Raw genomic sequence first — 16,506 nt, 5'->3', positions numbered from 1 at the left:
ACATTTGGGCGGCATTATGCTAATATTTCCACATAGTGAGGTAGATATGTGGGGGCGTGTTAGAACGAGCCGTTTTAGGGGGGCGTGGCAAGAGTCTTAACTTTGATAAAGAATATCTCTTTGGTTTTGAGACTTTAGTCTTTGCAACTTCAGGGATCTTATCTATGCACAATCAGCTTGTAACACTCCAAAGAGAAAGGAAAACTTGAAATCGCATCATATGCCCCCTTTAAGTATGAATTCATATATACACCATTTAAAAATTACTCAAATCAGACTGATGGAAATTTGTAACAAAAAAAATAAATATATATATATAAAAAAAACTTTTTTGAGTGTACATAGCCATTCTTTCTCTCAGATTACACTGGTCTCTTTATTTTTACATAATAAAATAATTTCAACTCACATAATATGTATTTTATATTTACTTATAATAATAATAATTTGGTAACTAGCCCCATAATGAGACAGATAATGCACAATCAACCGGTCATTATCACAAAATAACCCACTCCGCTTCATGTTTGGGTCCTGATCACCCTGTCAGTATTTTTTTTTTTTAATGTAATGACCAGTTGACTAAACATTATAATCACTTAAACACTTTCAGAAACCCATCAGAATCAAATTCAAGAATGTATAAATTGAGATACATGAGTATCAAACGTGTACAGAAGCAGTGTGCTAGAATAATCACATGCAGTCTGATTCATATATGTGGGTGGAAGCCTCTCTCTCCCCTCTTGTGGTTTTCTGTGTGTGTACCGTTCGCAGGTACGAGCCTTTACAAGACTTCCTGTCACCCGGTGCGGTCAGCTGAAAGAGAGGGGGTGTCCCCGGCGAGGGTGATGCCATCACAATGACGCAATAAGCCTCCTGACACACAACAACAAACTGACCGTCTAAAAGTCAGACCCTATTAAATCAGTTGACAAAGGCTTTACGGATCTCCTGTCATCTAGTCAGGACGGCGGGCAAAAAGGCAGCAGGCTTAAAGGAATTAAAAGCTTACAAATCACTGACACACAACAAAATATAGTTACTTTCATTCCAGCAAGTACAACATGATTGAACTAACCGGTTAACCAAGCAGCATAAGTCTTCCAAGTACTGTCAGATTGTTAAGTGACAAGCAGCAAATTACATTTAGACAGATAATATTGTCACATTAAGCTGAATGGCATTAAACAGACGATATTTAGACAGAAACACACAGGGAACGACACTCACCAGTTGTCTTCTGCTGATGCTTTTAGTTGGGAAGTGCTGACCACAATTCAGTCCGTTCATTCCAGCATGGTTGCATGTGTGTGTAACGAGTGTGTGTGTGTCCAAGTGCAGTTACCGTAGGCTGAGGGTTGATCCTGTGTTACCATTCACTGGCAGGCTGCCCTCTCTCTCTCTTTAACTCTCCGATTCTCTCGCTTTCTGTCATGCTACCACTCTCTCTTTCCCCCTCCCTTCTCTTCATCCTCTCTCTCTCTCCACTCTCAGGCTGTCAGAGCTGGGCTGCTCTACCATGTGTTAGCCCACGTACAACTGCAACACAATGTGCCTACACACACACACACACACATATAGATCAGCTGTTGTTTCCCTGAGACGAACATGCTGACACACAATTTGCTAAATTACTCCTCTCCAAAATTAGTAAAAAAAAAACAGCTCAATGGGTTCGCAAACACTCTTGGGTTTTATCTAGGGCTTTGTCAAGTGTGTGTGTGAACAACCCCCTGCTATGATGGTAATATTTTGTCTGTTTCTCTCTATAGCCTTCTCACTTTCATGTCACAGTAGTGATATGCAAATAACCAAGTATCCATTCAAGGCAGATGTTCAAACTAGGCAATTTTTTTGTGAAGAAAAATCATTGTAAAACATATTTTGCAGTTTAAACATAAAATATTTGTGCATCCTGGAAATTTTGCGTTACAAATGTGAATGATACCTATCACTATACGTGTGCGAGACGTGGTGTGCTAGAATATTTCTTAGTGATATGACTTGCATAACCTTATATTTAAGGAGCTGTATCTAGGGACCAGAATATCACAGATCACCATAGCAACCACCAGAACAACTTAGCAACTACAAAGAAACACTCAGAACACTTTATAACCGGTGAATTGAGCCATATCTGGGAAGCAGGATAACATAAATCACAATTTCATTCATTTCATTCCTTGTAGCACTCGGCTAAAAACAGTCACCTTAGCAACTGCATAGCAACACCCTGGCAACCACCCAATTATGTTGCTGTTCACTGCTTGCAACCACTCAGAACATCCTAGTAACTGCATAGCAATGTGTATAAACAATCAGAACACACTAGCAACCGCATAGCAACACCCTGACAACCACCAAGCTATGTTGCTATGCACTGGCTGTTTTTAAGCACACTGACATGCAGTTACTAGGATGTTCTAAGTGGTTACTAGGGTGTTGCTAAAGCAAAAACTTAGAACATCCTAGCCCTGGCATCCTAGCAATGTGCCTAAAACAGTCAAATCATCTTAGCAACTGCATAGCAGCACCCTGGCAACCCCCCAACTATGTTGCTACATGATTGCTAGTGTGTTCTGATTGTTCTGTGCAGTTACTAGTATGTTCTATGTGGTTGCTAGGGTGTTGCTATGCAGTTGCTAAGTGCGAAAACAACCACTTAGAATGCCCTAGTAACTGCTTATCAATGTGCATAAACAGTCATAACATACTAGCAACCGTATAGCAACATCCTGGCAACCACCAAACTATGTTGCTATGTGGTGATTTTTTTAAGCACATTGCTATGCAGTTACTAGGATGTTCTAAGTGGTTGCTAGGGTGTTGTTAAAGCAATCACATTGAACATCCTAGTCCTGACATCCTAGCAATGTGCCTAAAACAGTCAAAACACCTTAGCAACTGCATAGCAACACCCTAGCAACCACCCAAATATGTTGCTATGTGGTGACTGTTTTTAAGCACATTGCAATACAGTTACTAGGATGTTCTAAGTGGTTGCTAGGGTGTAGCTAAAGCAATAACTTTAAACATCCTAGTCCTGACATCCTAGCAATGTGCCTAAAACAGTCAAAACATCCTAGCAACTGAATAACAACCCCTTGGCAACCGCCCAACCTTCTTACTAAGCAATTGCTAGTCTGTTCTGATTGTTCTATGCAGTTATTAGTATGTTCTAAGTGATTGCTAGGGTGTTGCTATGCAGTTGCTAAGTGCAAAAGCAACCACTCAGAACATACTAGTAACTGCATAACAATGTGCTTAAAAACAGTCAGAACACACTAGCAACCACATAGCAACATCCTGGCAACCACCCAACTAGTGGTTACTAGGATGTCATTACTGTTATTACGGACATTATTGCTAGGACTAGAATGTTCTAAGTGATCACCTTAGCAGCACCCTAGCAACCACTTAGAACATTCTAGTAACTGCACAGCAGTTTGCTTAAAAACTGTCACTGTGTAGCAGCATAGTAGGGTGTTGCTATGCAGTTGCTAAGGTGTTCTGAGTGTTTCAGCACATTGCTGTGCAGTTGCTAAGATATTCTAAGGGGTTGTTAAGGTGATATATGATATTTCAGTCCCTAGATACCCTGTTCTTGGAGTGTTGACTATTTGCTCCAGGTAGTCTATGTGAATCACCAAGACCATTCTTGTTGCAATTAACTTGATGAGCCGCGTAATCTACGCCCCTGTGATGAGCACAAAACTCATTAATTTTTATTGTTCTGCCCCCCGGCAGGAATCCTGTTCCTGATTATTACCATGATTAATCAAATCACACATTGTAGTTCATGTGTGTTCATTTATGCAACATTTGGGAAATTAAACTAAATAACCCTTGATGATCAAAAAGATAACTGTTCATCTGGCCACATGGATTTATTGATCGGATGTAATTCCTAATGTCTATGGTGAGCTAGATTTTGTGATCTGCTGTGTTGTGCGGCACGTGCTTTCACTCTACATTCACGAATCAGCAGCCTGGAGCTTGTACAAAAGTGTCCATGGCAACGGACTGAACCCATGCTAAGTTATTTGGTTCTAGTGTGCTAAAGATAGACGCACAGCACACGGGAAAGTCTGCACTGCTTGAGACTCCTAAACAATCAGCACCTGTACCTCTTACTGTAAAAACACTACACTAACAAGACACCTATGCTGAATGAAACCACTTAATAGAGGAGATCTGGTCCTACTGATAACCCATGGTATAGTGATAGTAACTGGATATATTACCATGGTACTTTGATATGTAGCATGGTACAGAATGAGTACCATAGTCATTTACCATGGTATCTAAAATTGTACTCCTAGATACTTTGTGTTAACTACGTATACATATTAAAAAAGTGCTGTGGATTGTACCATGGTGCAGTTATGGTGAAGATGGTAAAACTATTGTATTTGGAAATGCACCATGGTATTTCCAAAAAAACTATATGATATGTATCAATGATACTACCATGGTACATGGTCTAAAATGCCATTGTATTAGCACAGTACCATATAAAAAAAAACTGTGATAGTAGTGAATTAAAGATTACCATATTATTTCTATGCCAGTATATTTATATGGTAGTCCTAGGTTCTTCAAAGAGTACCATGGTATTACCAGATTCTAAAAGCTTTGTTATTATCACAGTACCATGAATAAAAAACATAGAAATACTATGGTATGTTTTGTAAGTGATAAAAGTGAACATCAGTGTTGTTTTGATGCACTTTGATATTTAAACGAGTACTGTACGATTGCCATATTCATGTTATTTACATGGTACTAATGTACTTCAGGTTCTACCATGATGTAGCATGGTACAGAATGATTACCACAGTCATACACCATGGTATCCAAAATAGTACTTCTAGGTACTTGGTGTTAGCCATGCTTACAAAAAGTACTGTATAGGTAGCATGGTATAGTAATGGTGCAGGATGATAATACTATTGTACTTCGAAATACACCACAGTACTTCCAAGAATATCAGTGTGTGTCCCCTCGATGCGTGTGTGACATTATCTCTAAAAACCATAATACTATTGTATAGGATATTAATTTACAACAATAATCTTTAGTAATGCACTCTCTCTCACACACACACACACACACATACACACACATCAAGGGGACAGCTTGCAGGGTGAACACAGAAAACTGGGACATTACTGCAGGCTACGCCTCATACAACACCCTCGCAGCTTGCCACATTCCCGCTGGCCCTCTAATGAACGGAAACCCAGGGCGAATCTGTCACCAGAACACTGTCCTGCACAGCCTGAAAATGGTGGAGCCAAGCTGCCTACACACAGTCTGTCATATAGGGGAGGAGAGCAGAAGAAATCAAAACATGTAAAATAAAACTGTACCTCCATTTGAACAGCTCTGAGAAACACAGACCTTTTACGAATCTGTCAGTTCCAAATGCAGTTGTGATGCTGAGAATTCAATTCGGCTGGACCCGCTGAATGACAGCTTGACGTGTTTGAAGCACCAGTTAATGTTTGTTTGTTGGCTCAGATAGATAGCCTCTCTTCCACAACCCTGCAGGAGAGCGATAGAGAAGAGAGGGAAAAAGAGAAAGAGAGATCAGTAAATTATTTTGTGAATGACATAGATAGACAGACAGACAGACAGACAGACGGATAGACGGATAGACGGATAGATAGATAGATAGATAGATAGATAGATAGATAGATAGATAGATAGATAGATAGTTTCTGATTCTGCAGTCTCAGTGTGTTGTATGTTGTGGCCTTGTTCTTAGTGGATGCAGTGAGTGGTAAAAGTGAAGTGACTTCCTCTGATCCATTAGAGTGTCTTTCCCTCATCAGCGAGACAAAGAGGCTGTCAGAGCACTGGAGTGACTCTGATCTCCCACCCACGACACACAAACAACCCACAATGCTCTCCTGATCTCACTGGGCTGTCAATCTCACTGGGGAACACATTTCAATGGTACTTTGAGTTGATTATTAAAATTTTAAATAACCATTTTCTATTTGAATATATTTAAAAAGTAAATTGATTCCTGTGATGGCAAAGCTGAATTTTCAGCATCAATATTCCAGTCTTTAGTGTCACATAATCCTTCAGAAATCATTGTAATATGTTGATCTTGTGTTTAAAAAAACTTTTCTTATTTTTGTGCATTTATTTGAAATAGAAACTCTATTCAACTCTATTCAATAATTCTTTTGGGAGATCTGCTTACAGTCAGAGCTCGAGCTGGTTATAGTGTGAAACCGTTGTGCAGGAACACTTGAATCCATGCATGTGGATGTGAAAGAGAATGAACGGAAGACAGTTAACCTTTACTGTTAGCTTTGCATGAAAACCAACAAAACAGCTGCTGATGGTGATAACTTAAGTTTGGAGTAGACATTCAGATCAATACATATATACACCATGTTCTATGAATTAATTTATCTGTGCCTTATTTTTATTGCTTTCAGGCTGAAAGTTACCTGAGATTCTAAACAGACTAATTAAGTACCTTTTGTTTATGTTTCTGAGCTGTTATGTTTGCCATGCAGCTGTTGTGCTTCCTGAAAAAGACACAGCAGCATATGAATCGCATTGTACACGCGTGAACCACTGAGTCACAATGGCATGTGAACATATAAAGTTTGGCAAATATTCCTTATACTGTTTAGGATGTTTATGACCCTACAAAGCTCCAGCTGTCAGCTGTAGCCGTTTTTGATACAGGTAGGCTACTGTTGCCATGGCACCCAGAAAAAACCTGCAGTGAGAGCAGAACAAGCCATTCATTTCTATGTTTTAACAGAACTAACTGGAGTTTGAGTAAAATGTGAATGGTGCTGCCTCTGAAAAACTCGCCGTGTGGTTGCTGTTGATGGGGGCCAGGTATGACTGGGAGTCGATTCCAAAAAGAATTGATTCGTCGATTCCGAGGCACGAGTCGATTCCACTCAATGGACAAAAGATTCACGAACATGCTCCAAAGTTCCAATCTAAATCAAATGATACGCACTCCGAAGTCTCGATCTGAATCAAATGAGTCGTGAACCCGGTCCCGAGTCCCGATAAATTAAATGTTTTTTTTTGTTTTGTTTTTTACTCGAAACAGGTGAACTTTTTTTTTTAATTGAACAGTATCAATTTACACACTCAAATGGGGAACAATAAAATGCATATGACAAAATATAACACTAAACAAAACAAACATTCTTTAAACATTTGAGGGGGTTCCAAGAAAAAATAAAAAAATTAAAATATAAATAAAAAAATAAAGGGTACAGAATCTTACTAGTCTTAAAAGGAAAGAGACTCATACATGGTTATATACAATTCCCCAAGGGATTGATTATCTTTGGATAAGTGTTTTAAAGATTCTAAGTATTTTTTACATTCATTTTTAAAGCAATTTAAAGAGGGTTTACTGTTATTCCACTTACTTTTGTGTATATGATATTTACCCATTGTAATATCAGTGTTGATATCAATATTTAGCCAGCTGTAAAGATCCTGCCAGAACTTCAATGTGACTGGACAAGAAAAAAATAAATGTTCAATGGTTTCAGGCTCTTCTAAACAATAAATCAAATGGTTTGCGATACACGCTTTGAAGTCCCTATCTGAATCAATTGATTTGTGATATGGGTCATTCTATGGAAACGTCCATTTTTCTGTCCCTAGCCTTTACAGAAATATTACACTTGAAAAACACTTTAGGGTTACAATCTCCCACCTGTGCTGGATTTACTGATTTGGCTTTGTTTGTGTGTGGTGGGGTTTGGGGGCTGAAGGCCTGCATTTCTGCCCATGTAATGACTGGATCAAAGGTTTGTAGAGGGAAGTGAATCTCTGGCAAGGGTTCTGTAACATTCTCCAGCCTGATATGAGCATTCATCCTGTGTGAAATCATTTGGCCAGCTATCAGATCTTGTCTATTCTTGATTAGAGAGTAAGAGGCCTGCCCATGACACTTTTAAACTGTTTAAACACATTTGTTTATTCAGTATTAATATCCAAACATCTTTATTTCCACATGTTCTTTCAGCTGTGTTTTGTTTAAGCAGTTTAAAAGATGTCATAGACTATTGCATTATCATACATTATATATTTTTTTATTCAGGATTAAAAACTGGGCTTTGCATTTAATTGCCCCAAAAAATAAAAAATAAATAAACTTCAAGGTAAGGTTATAATTCTCAGTAGAATATATAAAACGTTGTCTTATGTTAACAGTAATTGTTTTTAGTATCATCAATTAAAATCTAATATAAAATATTTATATTTGGGGAGGCAGGGGGGTTGTTACAATCCTAGTGAATTTCTTATTTATGAATTGAAATATTCTCTTATACAGACAGGGCTGATATCTTGCTGTGTATCTGTAGTGAGCACCAGTCACCAGCAGATGACAGGAAAACTCAACTGATCTTCTGCACCCATCGGATTGTGAGGAACAGAACTAAAATGCCAATGCAGAAAATAGACATGATGTACTAATTTATGAATGTATTTCATGAAATGCCTGTACATTTGTATATGTTTAATTTAGAAACCACATTCTTTTGCTGTCTGCTTGAATCCATCATTCGTCATACTTCTAATTTTCAACTTTTTTCAATTCTTTTCCTTTCCATGGTAGATCTAGCACCCATGCATCGGTTCACCCATGCAGTAGCAACAGTAAAACCTCATGTTCCATCTAACGTGGTCAGGACTCTCCTGACTGTCCCCTAATCAGACACACAACAAGATGAAAAATAGATGGCATAATAAAGAAGGTGAGAGAAAAAAGGAAACACATGAGGCCAGTCCAAGAGGTCAAGTTTTGGGTGGTTGGCATGTCCCGTTAGCCCCTGCTGCTAGATGTTGTAACTACATGCTCTGCAGAAAAGAAAAAAAAGTTTAAAGGGGTCATATGACGTTGCTAAAAAATAATTATTTGGTGTAATGAAATGTGCTTATGTGGTTTAAGGTTAAAAAACACATTATTTTCCACATACTGTACATTATAGTTTCTCCTCTATGCCCCGCCTTTCTGAAACGCATAGATTTTTACAAAGCTCATTGTTCTGAAAAGCAAGGTGTGCTCTGATTGGTCAGCTATCCAGTGCATTGTGATTGGCCGAATACCTCAAGCGTGTGACGGAAATGTTACATCCCTTACCATACTGCGATGCCGTGTCCCGGTGCGACGAGACAAAACCAATAAAACCCATTACAAACGAGGCATTTGTAGCATCCAGTGGGGACATGATTGCTGATTATAATGACTTACACTGTGTTTTTACACGTTGTGATGCATCGCGCCGTGTAAACATAAAACCAGACCCAAAAAAAACAGTAACCTCCGTGTATCTACCCTCCATTTTTGTTTACGTGTTTTTTCCCTCAGTGTTTTGTTTCCGTTGTGTTCTATGGATCTCCTCCTTCACCCCGAATTCCGGGAGCAGGGGGAGCGCTCGCTCGAGGACCATACCAGACTGTTTCTGGCCCTCGCCGAACTTACCAGCAGTGTTAATTTTGACAGCAAATTTTGATTTAGTTATAGTCATAGTGTTTTGACTAAAATGCCATTTCGTTTTAGTCATATTTTAGTCATCTGAATTGTTTTTAGTTTTAGTCGACTAAATATCATAAGACTTTAGTCGACTAAATCTACAGTAAATTTAGTCGGCTAAAATCTAATGGGTTTAGTTACAGTGTAATGCATTTATTAAGCATTTCTCTAAAATTTCCAAATTCATTATATAGTTTTGATATTAAGGTTTTATCACGATAGACACTGATTTAACTGCTGTGACACACAACATGTCTTTATGTTAAAATTAAATAAAACCACTTCTCATAAAGAACAAGAACATGGTCTTCTTTTTAATGAAATACCGATGGTTATCTAGGCTAATGATGCATTCTTTATAGCAACTTGTTTACCATATTCCTTTAAATATTGTTCTTTTATGAATTGGCTCTGCTCTGTCACTGTCTCTGTCTCTGTCACTCTTTGTTTAGTGAGTGTACACGATGTATTATAACATACATCGCCCCTCCCCCCTTCATTCCGAATGAATCTCTCCCCAAATCATCCCTCCCTAACATTTTCGTCTCGAGCGGAATTCGAACACCTTTGTGGAGTGGATTTGGACGAGAAATGGATCTCCATCCCCCGCCTGTTCCCAGGAGAATCTCGCCAGTTCCACTCCTGACCAAGTGCCCAGCCCACCATCTCCCACCACTGACGGAGAGCCAGAACCCGCCGCGACCTACAAGCCATCGCCGCACGGAGTGACAGAGCTGAGGATCGCAGTGGATCCAGAGCTGCTGATGATGTCAGTCAAGGTGTGTGAGCCAGCAACAACACCCGCCATGAGGGAGAGAGCCGCGGACGGTGTGAGCACGGCTGAGGGTGAGCTGAGTATGGCACGGCGTATGTGCCAAAACGAAGAGGAGAGGGCACCAGCCCCGAATCCAGTTCAGAGCACCCTCCAGTGCCCACTCCAAGAAACTGCCCTCCAGTGTCCGCTCCTCCAGAGCGCAATCCTGTTCCCAGGTTCACCCTTACCATACTGCGATGCCGTGTCCCGGTGCGACGAGACAAAACCAATAAAACCCATTACAAACGAGGCATTTGTAGCATCCAGTGGGGACATGATTGCTGATTATAATGACTTACACTGTGTTTTTACACGTTGTGATGCATCGCGCCGTGTAAACATAAAACCAGACCCAAAAAAAACAGTAACCTCCGTGTATCTACCCTCCATTTTTGTTTACGTGTTTTTTCCCTCAGTGTTTTGTTTCCGTTGTGTTCTATGGATCTCCTCCTTCACCCCGAATTCCGGGAGCAGGGGGAGCGCTCGCTCGAGGACCATACCAGACTGTTTCTGGCCCTCGCCGAACTTACCAGCAGTGTTAATTTTGACAGCAAATTTTGATTTAGTTATAGTCATAGTGTTTTGACTAAAATGCCATTTCGTTTTAGTCATATTTTAGTCATCTGAATTGTTTTTAGTTTTAGTCGACTAAATATCATAAGACTTTAGTCGACTAAATCTACAGTAAATTTAGTCGGCTAAAATCTAATGGGTTTAGTTACAGTGTAATGCATTTATTAAGCATTTCTCTAAAATTTCCAAATTCATTATATAGTTTTGATATTAAGGTTTTATCACGATAGACACTGATTTAACTGCTGTGACACACAACATGTCTTTATGTTAAAATTAAATAAAACCACTTCTCATAAAGAACAAGAACATGGTCTTCTTTTTAATGAAATACCGATGGTTATCTAGGCTAATTATGCATTCTTTATAGCAACTTGTTTACCATATTCCTTTAAATATTGTTCTTTTATGAATTGGCTCTGCTCTGTCACTGTCTCTGTCTCTGTCACTCTTTGTTTAGTGAGTGTACACGATGTATTATAACATACATCGCCCCTCCCCCCTTCATTCCGAATGAATCTCTCCCCAAATCATCCCTCCCTAACATTTTCGTCTCGAGCGGAATTCGAACACCTTTGTGGAGTGGATTTGGACGAGAAATGGATCTCCATCCCCCGCCTGTTCCCAGGAGAATCTCGCCAGTTCCACTCCTGACCAAGTGCCCAGCCCACCATCTCCCACCACTGACGGAGAGCCAGAACCCGCCGCGACCTACAAGCCATCGCCGCACGGAGTGACAGAGCTGAGGATCGCAGTGGATCCAGAGCTGCTGATGATGTCAGTCAAGGTGTGTGAGCCAGCAACAACACCCGCCATGAGGGAGAGAGCCGCGGACGGTGTGAGCACGGCTGAGGGTGAGCTGAGTATGGCACGGCGTATGTGCCAAAACGAAGAGGAGAGGGCACCAGCCCCGAATCCAGTTCAGAGCACCCTCCAGTGCCCACTCCAAGAAACTGCCCTCCAGTGTCCGCTCCTCCAGAGCGCAATCCTGTTCCCAGGTTCAGCCTAGAGGGGGCTCCTGATCCAGAGTTTAGCCCCGAATGCCCGGAGGCTCACGAATGCCCGCCCTGCCACCCGCTCCTGCCTCCTCCTCTGCTGTCGTCTGGCAGCCCCTCTGCTCGCCCTCAGCCCACCATCTATGCTCTGCCTTGGTCTGGCGTCGACCATCATGCACCTCGGGACTCCACTCCTCTGACTTCGCCTCATCCCTCCGTCCCTTCGGCTCCGTCAGGCTCCTTCATCCCCTCGGCTCCTCCTCAGTCCTTGGTTGCTCCGGCTCCACCGCGGCCTCCCGGATCCACATCTTTGCATCGGTTGCCGGCGCCATCTGCTCCGCCTAGGACCTCCGGATCCTCCCCGTCGCCCTGGCTCATTGGCTCACCATCTCTGCCTCGGGCTCCTCCACCACCTGCTCTGCCGCCATTGGTCGGCCCCCTGGAGTCGGTGGCCATTCCTCCTCCATGCCTCCATGGCTCCTCCCTCCGTCGGCCGACATTATGGCTGTGGCCTGGGTCCAGCTGGACTCCTCCTGCTCCAAGCCCCTCCTGTCTCCTCCCTGGACTCGCATTTTTTATGTTGGTCAGCATGCGGACCTGCATAATGTGCACCCATGTTCATAAATCATTTGAATGTGTTCTAATGTTCTAATATGTTCTAAAATGTTGTGCTGATAAATGTGTTTTGGAAACTAAGATACGTTTTTCAGGATCTTTTGTAACATATGTTTTACTGTGATTTTGATTAATTTAATTCAATTTAATTTAATTTTCTGAAAAAGAAAAAAAACATTTCTTAAAAAAATCTTACTGACATTTACTTTTAAATTGTATGTTTTACCTTTTTTCTTTTATTTTTGAGACTATCTAGATCTAGTCACTAATGAAGGTTGTGGGACTATTTTGGGCCTTATTGTTTGCATGTTATTTTTATGAAAAAAAAAGTATATAAATAATACTGTTATAATAAATGTTAGTAGTTAATAACTTGGGTCAGAATGATTGTTCAAGCTAGTGTGCTACTTTGATAAATCAAAATCCGCTTTCATCTTCATAAACTGAATAGAAATGTATGTCTGGCCATCGCTCTCTATATGTCAGCATGGTGCTAGAGAGAACATTGTGGCAATTAGCTTCACGGCTCACTGCACTGCTAATCGTGCAACGCCGCATGTGAAAAAGCGCCATGTGTCATTTGTCAGAAATGAGGCCAACTCTTCATGATGAGTGTATATATTTGTATGATTATACAGGTGTAAAGGTGAGTCTATGTCTTAACAGTTTCCTGTGTGACAAAAAGAAATGTAAATGAATCTGACAATCTAGGGAAAACCACCCTAGTGTGTGGATTCAGTTTCCTATAATTTGTCATGAGGTGAGCCATACGTTCCTGAACAGCGTTCCCCTAGCGTTTCTCGACGCAGCTCGAGTTCCTGAAGAGGAATTTGATTTTGCTCAAGAGTTGCTCTTTAATTTCTCAGAGTTCCAAGTTACGTTTCATTTCAGTCTCAAATTTGTCAGATGTTTCTCCTAAGGTTCCTTTCATAAATTTATGTATGCACTGATGTTAAAATTCGGGCTGATATACTGATAAATGGCCAATATAACAATTTTATGCTATTTTGTCAATAAGTACATTTAAAGGCATAAGTGAATATAGGCATCACAACATTATAATGTACTGTATAAAATGAATATTTAATTGAGCATTGATATTGTGCTTCCCTAGAAGAAATAAAATTCAAAACAGCTGAGGGGATGTTTACATGATACCAATTTCATCTAAAAACATAAAACTATAAGTTGAATTTTGTGAGCCCAGTTTGTGACATTGTTGAGGTATCCTAAGGAGACACATGTGAGATTACTGGAGTCTCTCTTTAGTTTGTGCAGCACAGATTTAGGCTTGTGGCCAGTTAAATGAGCGATCATCAGACACCTTCGTCATTGTAAACATTCCTCTTCCATTATACAAGTCCATGTCTCTTCGGATGTCAATTTGTGTTTTAATCACCCAACACCCACAGATATGAGGCTGAGCAAATGCATCTGTTTTTAACTATTTGATTGTAGGCTGCTAACAAACAGATTTACCTCCCATGAGAATCACACCTAAAACCTTCAGTGTCTGCTTTGAAACCAAATCTATCCATATATGAGCAGAGAGAGATAGACAGCTTTTGTGGAGTTTATTAAAACAAAGCAAAAAATGTTCACATAAATTTGCATATTTTTCCTTAATTGCATAATTAATTAAATTCAGAGTCAGTTCAAGGTTGCATAAAATCAGTAGCAATGCAGACTTGGTATAGCCTACAACAAAACAGGAATAATCCAGAAACAACCAAAAACAAATCCGGGTCAGAAGTTATTAATGTTTCTGACATTTAAACCTTTGCTAGAACAGAAAGAACAAGAAAAGATTTGGTCGATTTGGGTATTAAATATGATTTAATCATCAATCATTGATCTTCTTCAAGCACTTACATGCTGTTTATTTCTTTCAGGATCCAGAAATAATGAAGACCCTTCTGAAAGTTTGCTGTCGTGATGACAATCATGAGCCATGGTTTACTGTTTGATGCCATGGCAGCGAAGGTAAAATTGGCAAAATATCACTCCAAAAAATAATTATCATTTCATATCTCGTCATATGTGGCCCAGTTTGAGTGCTGCAGTGAGTGTGTTTTGTCTAAAACAACAAGATCCTTTCCTGGCTGTATAAATGTATTTTATATGACAGCAGTGTCTTTTTGAGAAACATTTCATTATTGTTTAACGTAGATCAGAATGGACAGTATTTTCTTTTAGACTTTGCCGTATTTTCTTCCCCAATGCTTACCATTTCTGCAGTAAAAATGTTTATTATTGAATTATTATTTCATTTCATAAAACATTTCAAAGTCAACATAAAATCAAAAGCATTCCTATTTACATGAATAAATATGCCTGGTCTTACTGTGCATGATTCATCAGTGCAAAAAATTTTATAATTAAATATTTTTGTAAATATGAAATGGGTTGGCAATGCCATTTTATGTCGACTTAAATTACATAATCATTTAAATGCCAAGCTCTTGAATTTTCCACATCATCTTGATTCTTATTTCCAGTAATGGAATGCATTCCATTGGCTTGTATTACAAAAAAATTGACACTTGAATGGTGTTTGAAATCCCTGTCGCCTCCTCCTCTGCATCAAGCCAGTGAGCTTTTTATTAATAAAACGCCAGCTTGCCTGTGGCACATCAGGGGCCGTTCATGAAAAATTCAGAGGTGTTTAGGATGACATGATCCACAGAACAAATCTAATCAATCTGCTAGCAGCCCGTGGTTAACGTTTGAAAAACCAGTCACAGTGTTTCATCAGTATGCTGAAATATGAGAATTAATATACAATGATCAATTACAAAAATACAGGCACATAAAATGTATATTAGCAAAGTAATCATTTAAAATTATTTTAAAATGTATTGTAATTTAGTTATATTATGTCAGCATTAATATTTGGTGATCAATTACATCTGATAATTATCAAAGTAATGATTAAAAAATATTATAAAATTAAAGTATTGTGTTTTATTTGATAATGATTTCAAAATTAAAATTTTAATTTAAATTGAATTTTATATATACAATATCCATAAGAGATCAAAGAGATGCAGAGGTGTTTTCAATGACAGTGTCTGTCTGTCTACACCACTATATTGATGGAGCAGCTGTCTAGACTCTATACAGTTGAATTGTATGGAGGTGGTAGAGGTGAAGGCAGTTTGAAGAGCTGGCACTCCTTAAAATCAATGGGGAAAAGTCCCCTTACCTCTCTAAAGCTGAATTTGTTTGTTGTGGAGAATGTAGCTCAGCTGAGTGTGTTGAAATGCTGAACGAAAAGACATCTTCACTATCATGAATACTAACTATAATCCATCAACTAGAGTGAGAATTGCACATGGTCTTTAGGGATGCAGAAACTGCAAATGAAAGTTACTTGAAGCCTTTGTACTTCAAGCTTTTTTTTTTTGCACCAGAGATGCCGCGCAGTGTCTCTGTAGTGTGCACTGGGCCCAGAATTTGAGACAACATCTCTGACTTTCAGTTTGAAATCATTGTGTCATATGTTGTGTTAGAGTAATTTGGCTGCATGTTACATTTAAAACACCCTTTTGTCTTGTTACGATAACAACTCTGGCCGTAAAAAATGTGAATTTAGGTTTTTCAAAAAGAAAACAACAGTTCTGTTACAATTTTAAATGATGTTCTAAAAATGTTAGTTTTTTTATTTTGAATTTTGTAAATGTAACAAAAAATCTAAAAAACAAACAAAAAAGCAAAACGGTCAAAAAATTTTCATGCACTTTTGAGGAAAAATTACTAGATTTACCAAATTAGGTTAGTACAGTATGATCAAATCAAATATCTGTTTATTTTTTTAAATATTTATTTAAAGATATTTGTATTGCTCTTAATAATAGGTAACCTAGAATCTGTATATTATATTTAATAAATATATCAATATTTTAAGCTATTATTTGTGGGGGGAAAAAGTATTTGTTAATTTAGGGCAAATTGAAATTCTAAAG

General features: G+C 39.1%; 1 protein-coding gene across 3 annotated transcripts in view; it reads right to left on the bottom strand.

The window, feature by feature from the left end:
- LOC107548902 (uncharacterized) overlaps nucleotides 1–15,807 on the bottom strand; it is a 40,237-nt gene extending 24,430 nt beyond the window's left edge. The window contains exons 1-4 of one of the 3 annotated variants that reach the window (XM_016229762.1): nucleotides 15,747–15,807; nucleotides 5,407–5,550; nucleotides 5,176–5,319; nucleotides 1,234–1,558 (exon numbers count right to left, since the gene is read on the bottom strand). The gene's annotated coding sequence lies outside the window, so the exon portion shown is untranslated. Of the gene's footprint in view, nucleotides 1–768; nucleotides 1,203–1,233; nucleotides 1,622–5,175; nucleotides 5,320–5,406; nucleotides 5,551–15,746 lie in introns of those variants that run through there. The other 2 variants (XM_016229763.1, XM_016229764.1) reach the window with 2 other exon arrangements.
- Between the last annotated feature and the right edge of the window lie 699 nt (nucleotides 15,808–16,506).

Source organism: Sinocyclocheilus grahami, unplaced genomic scaffold (genome assembly GCF_001515645.1).
Source record: "Sinocyclocheilus grahami isolate Dianchi unplaced genomic scaffold, SAMN03320097.WGS_v1.1 scaffold357.1, whole genome shotgun sequence".
Classification (NCBI taxonomy): domain Eukaryota; kingdom Metazoa; phylum Chordata; class Actinopteri; order Cypriniformes; family Cyprinidae; genus Sinocyclocheilus; species Sinocyclocheilus grahami.
The sequence above is the reverse complement of the archived record's forward strand: the minus strand, read 5'-3'. Positions and strand labels throughout refer to the sequence as shown.